A 5,693-nucleotide genomic window follows, 5' to 3' on the forward strand; every position below is an offset into this window, starting at 1 on the left:
GTTTTCCAATAACAAGATTCAGTTTCCACGCTGGGGGCTACCGTCCGTGTCTCCCCGCAGAGCAGTAACACAGCCAGCAGGTCCAGGCTGATGGTGGACACAACAAACTTCTTAAGGGCAGGGAAGCCGCAGGTTTCTTATTTAAATTTAAATTCAAATTCAATGTGCCAACATCTAGTACACCACCCAGTGCTCGTCCCATCCAGCGCCCTCCTTAGTAACTGTCACCCAGTCACCCTATCCCCACACCCACCTCCCCTTCTGCAACCCTTTGTTTCCCAGAGTGAGGAGTCTCTCCTGGTTTGTCTTCGTCTCTAATTTTCCCCCCTCTCAGTTTCCCCTCCTTCCCTTATGGCCCTTTTCACTATTTCTTACACTCCACACATGGGTGGGCCAGAGCTGCAGGCTTCAATGAATCCACCTGAATAGCTTCGTGCACAGCCTGGAGTGTATTTAAGAACAGAAGGCGGATGCCCGCGCGCCGCCTGGCTCACCCCGAGCTGGGGAACAGAGGAACACAGGCCTGCGGGCCGGGGGCACAGGCCTCAAGGCGCGAGGACATCCTATAACGCCCGGGTTTAGGGGGCACTTCGCCCGGCACCTCGCGCAGTCCTGGCTCCAGCATAAGGCCGTGTCCTCGGGGCAGCGACAACCCCGCCGAGCGGGAGTCAAGATTGTGCGAGTATTAGGGGAGCAGAAAACCCCAACCAACGAGGGTCAGTGTCGGTAGGTCCCCCGGGGCCTCCCAGGAGGTGCAGGCCACGAGCACGGGGCCTCCCGCCTCACTGCGCTGCTGAGCAGAGACCGACCGGTGGACGCCCCCTAAGGATGCAGGGGCGCGGGGTCAGGCTCTGGATGGCCCCATCTCATCTCCCCGGCTCTGGGCCCCCGGGGCACACACAGTCCTCACAGTGGGAGGGGCTCCCACTGCACCTGCGGAGGGCGGAGCCGCACAGGCCCCGAGGCTGGGGGGTAGCAAACCCAGGGGACGGAGGGCCCCCCCATCCAGCCGCTCTGCCGGCCCACCCCCCACCACCCCATGCTCCCATCCCTTCCACCTCCCTCCACCCCACCCCCATCCCTTCCACCCCTCTCCACCCCCTCCCCCACTCCCATTCCTTCCACTCCACCTCCCCCAACCCTATCCCTTCCACTCCCCCTCCACCCCCCACCCCATCCCTTCCACCCCATCCCTTCTACCCCTTCCTCTCCCCTACCCCTCCACCCCATCCCTTCCACCCCCCTCTACTCCCCCACCCCATCCCTTCCACCCCATCCCTTCTACCCCTTCCTCTCCCCTACCCCTCCACCCCCATCCCTTCCACCCCCTCTACTCCCCCTCCCCACCCCATCCCTTCCACCCCATCCCTTCTACCCCTTCCTCTCCCCTACCCCTCCACCCCATCCCTTCCATTCCCCTCTACTCCCCCTCCCCCACCCCATCCCTTCCACCCCCTCCCCCATTCCTTCCACACCCCCTCCACTCCCATTCCCCCTCCCCCTACACCCCTCCCCATCCCTTCTACCCCCCTCCCCATCCCTTCCACTCTCCTCCACTCCCTCTCCCCCCACCCCATCCCTTCCACCCCCTCCTCTCCCCCACCCCCACCCCATCCCTTCCATCCCCTTCCACCCCCTCCCCCATTCCTTCCACACCCCCTCCACTCCCCTTCCCCCTCCCCCCCACCCCTCCCCATCCCTTCCACCCCCCTCCACTCCCCCTCCCCCATTCCTTCCACGCCCCCTCCACTCCCCCTCCCCCCTCCGCCCCCCAGCTGCCAGACCACCAGCAGCAGGGCAAATCTGAAAACTGGGACCTGAACAGACTAACTTGGAGGTGGTTAAATAAATGTCCAGATGAGTTTTTCGGTGTTTCTATGCTCCTCTGACTCCTGTTCTAAAACCAGTGAAAAACGTCTGAGTGAAGCCCTGGAGCTCTGGCTAAGAATATAGTGTTATTATTAGAGCAATTGGGAGGGAGTCATGCCACCTCCGGGCAGGGCGCACTGGGCCGTGTGGGAGGCGACTGTCAACAGCTGCCGGGAGGAAGCTTGTTTATTGTCAGCAGCCTGGCGCAGAGATGCAGACAGACTCGGGCCCCACATCACACCCACGTAGCTGCAGGCAACGGCGGCTCCAGACCCTGCGTCCAACTGCGGAGGTCCGCGGGGTCTCCACTCGGCGAGGACTCAACCCACAAGGAAACCCAGGAGCCCCCCTCCCCCAGGACAGCTGGGAAAATCCTAACCAACCAGAGACTCCCAATAGCAAACTGCAGCACCCAATGCCTTGTCCACCAGACTGAACCCAAGAACCCAGAACTGGCTGCGAATCCCACACGATAGCTCCATGTGAGAATGTTCTTTATTCAGCACCAGATACTTACTTGAGCACCTACTCTGGCAGATGCACGGACCTGGGAATAGAGCAGTGAAGGAGACAGTCCCAATCCCTGCCTCCATGGGGTTGACTGTCTGGAAGAAATCACCTGCTATTAAACTGGTTGTTATGTGATGAATGTTGTAACATAGCTGAAGGAATCAGAGCATAATAGTAGGGGACTCAACACAGGAATCGCCTTAATAGGGAAACTACTAAGAGACAAACTATTGGGGTCTCAAGGGAGGTCAGCCCAATGGCCATCCCTACTTTTTCTCTATCTTCAGCTAATTAAACTTTTAGCTAATATCTACCCATCTGGTGTGTGTTCTATTTCATTATCAGCCTCTTGAACATAAAGCTTTGGGAATAAATAATAATAATCATAGAAACACCAACCAAAGAACCCAGATTTCTCTGGGAAGCATGACAGATCCCTTTATCCACTGAAGTCATTATAATCAGCATGCTATCATCATCTGCCATTATTCTTACTCTTCCTCCTGACAGCAATAATCACCCCAGGCCTCTCCCCCAAGAAGGCCCAGCCCCTTATGGCATCAGATAAGCAGCCTCGTATCAACTAAGAGAATGAAGTAGACACCTTCAACCCCAAGTAGAAAAAGTGAAGAGATGAGAAGTTTCATGGGCTTCCCGAGCACAGCAGCCAGGGTGAAGCTTTTAAAACGTAAGTCAGATGATGTCTTCTCTTCAAAACCCTGCCCTTTCCCCAGCTCCCTAAGACTAAAAGCCAAAATTCTAGCAATGGCCCACAAGATCCAGCTCCTCATTATTTGTCAGACTTCTTCTTCTTCTGGCTCATTCTGCTTCAGTCGTTTGTCTCCTCGCTGGTTTTCTTGAACACGCCAAGCACACTCCCTCCTCAGGGCCTTTGTATTGAGCATTCTCTCTTCCTAGAACTTTCTTCCCCATATATCTACATCCTCACTCTCCCACTTCCTTTGAGTTTCTGCTCCAATGTCACCTTGCCTGTTTGTAAGCGACACCTTCCCTGGCCACCCTCCACAATCCTTGTCCTCCTTACCTGCTTTATTTTTCTTCATAATTGCTATCACTACCTGACACACAGGCTACTTTCTTTGCCATCCATTGCTTCTTGAGGACAAAGGTGTTTTGTTTTGTTTTTCCTGTTTTTTCTGTTTTCCAATGTCCAAAACAGTGCCTGGAACATAGGATAACCTCAATAAATATTCAGTAAATAAATGATAGAATGATAAATTAGCTGGGAAAAGAAGAACATCAAAAAATGGTGTTGAGGGGCACCTGGGTGGCTCAGTAGTTGAGCACCTGCCTTTGGGTCAGGGTGTGATCCTGGGTCCTAGGATCGAGTCCCATATCAGGCTCCCTGCAGAGAGCCTACTTCTCCCTCTGCCTGTGTCTCTGCCCCCACCTTCTGTGTCTCTCATGAATAAATAAATACAATCTTTTAAAAAAAATATGGTGTCAGGATTTTTGGTGTTCCAAATAGAAAATAAATTCAATTCCTACTTTACTACACACCGAAGCAAATTCTAGATGGATTAAACATCTAGAAATGAAAAGTGAAACCTTAAAACTTTTTTTTTTTTTTTTAGAGATAGAGCATGAGCCCCTGTGCATGGGAGTTGGGGGTGGAGGAGTGCTGGGGGGAGGGGAAGAGAGATCCCAAACAGCCTCTATGCCCAGCACCGAGCCTGATGTGGGGCTAGATCCCATGACCCGGAGACCATGCCTCCAGCCAAAAATCATCCTCGGAGAATTCGTGTGTCACCCTGAAGAAAACACTTGTGGTAGGGCTGTAACAAGGCCAATCATCTGGCCTGGACAAAAGACCAGGTCTGCTTCCCTGTCTCCTGTTTCTCCATCCAGGGAACATTCTCCTTCTTGGCTGGCATAGCTGAGGCCATCTCCCCGCACTCCAGCACCACGAGAGGATGAGGGGCTGTGATGACCTTGAAGCACTAGTGGTCACCCCCGGTGCTCAGCTGACCTCTCGCTGGCCCAGGTCACCAGACTGGTGGCCGAGGTGGGGGAAGTAAGTAGCACGAGGCACTGAGTAATGGCTTCCTCTCTACCCTGGGAAAAATAAGCCCTTCAAGCTGTTTATCAGTGTGATGTACCTACTTTACAACTGGGGACACACGGGGTTTTCCTTCGTAGAGCACGGTCCTGATTGTTATGGGACCCTTGGCTCAGAGTGCTTCTGGCTCACGGCGCAAAGATGCCACTGCTCCCCGCCAAAGTTTGCACACACACCCCAAATCGGGGCTGACCCCACAGGCGTACACTCTGTGCAGGCCCAGAGTCCAACTCCCAGATTTGTTTTTTTTTTTTTTCTTTTCAGAAGAAATTCTTTTTTTTTTTTTTTTTTTTTTAAGATTTTATTTCTTTATTTATTCATGAGAGTCAGAGAGAGAGGCAGAGACACAGGCAGAGGGAGAAGCAGGCTCCATGCAGGGAGTCGATCCCAGGTCTCTAGGATCATGCCCTGGGCTGAAGGCCGGCACTAAACCACTGAGCCACCCAGGGATCCCCTAGATTTGGTTTAATGCTCCGTAGCCACTACCCTGAAATTTCAGATGACATTTTTTTTTTTTTGAATTTCTGTTTTGCAAGCAAAGTCTGATGAGACGACAAAGCACGCGTGAGCAAAGGAGGTACGCTGGCCCCCGCGCGCACACACATTGCCTTCAGGCCGGTGAGCAGAGCTTCAGGCGTGTGCTGAAGGCACAGCCAGGCCCAGCTCTGAAACCAGCTGTGCTCGTGGAAGAAGCACCCACGGCAGCAGTAGCAGCTGCAGCCCCCAAGGACAGAGAGCCCCCCCCGCCAGAAGCAGAGCCAGGGCAGCAGTGGGGGGCCGGTGTGCCCAGCCATCCCCAGAGCCCATCCCTGCAGCACCTGCACACATTCTGACTCTCCAGTTGGAGAACCAGGGCTGCCAGGCCTCAAAACTGTCAGTAAATTACCACAAAATGAAATGGTGCGCACGGACGTTGTAATAAAACCTGTCAGAGAGCTATTTGAATCCTTTAAAGAGTTTAGAAGCTCTAGTTTTAAAAACTTTCACAGTGCCACAAAGCAAATATCCACAAGCTGAGAAATAGAAAATAAATTTTAAAGACCATTACTTTCAACAGAAAGGACATTATTTTCCTTTGAAGCTTGAGATAAATCAATTATTAATAAGAGATGATTTAAAACTAATTTTTCTTATAATGGAAGATAAAGCAACAAAGGCATACATAAGCATGTTTAATTATACACTAATTATGAAACTGCTTTCAATTTCTTGTACAATCTCTACAAGTTACAGG

At 52.7% G+C, this 5,693-nt stretch overlaps 1 long non-coding RNA gene across 2 annotated transcripts; it reads left to right on the forward strand.

Moving 5' to 3' along the window:
• Positions 1-540: 540 nt before the first annotated feature.
• On the forward strand, positions 541-5,389 carry LOC112675597 (uncharacterized). 2 transcript variants are annotated; one of them, XR_003145939.3, is made up of 4 exons: positions 541-726; positions 2,890-3,067; positions 4,249-4,414; positions 4,996-5,389. It is a non-coding gene; the product is annotated as an uncharacterized LOC112675597 (long non-coding RNA). The 2 variants fall into 2 exon arrangements; XR_003145942.3 differs by having other exon boundaries at positions 541-716.
• The last annotated feature ends 304 nt before the right edge of the window (positions 5,390-5,693 follow it).

This window comes from Canis lupus, chromosome 10, assembly GCF_003254725.2.
Source record: "Canis lupus dingo isolate Sandy chromosome 10, ASM325472v2, whole genome shotgun sequence".
NCBI lineage: Eukaryota > Metazoa > Chordata > Mammalia > Carnivora > Canidae > Canis > Canis lupus.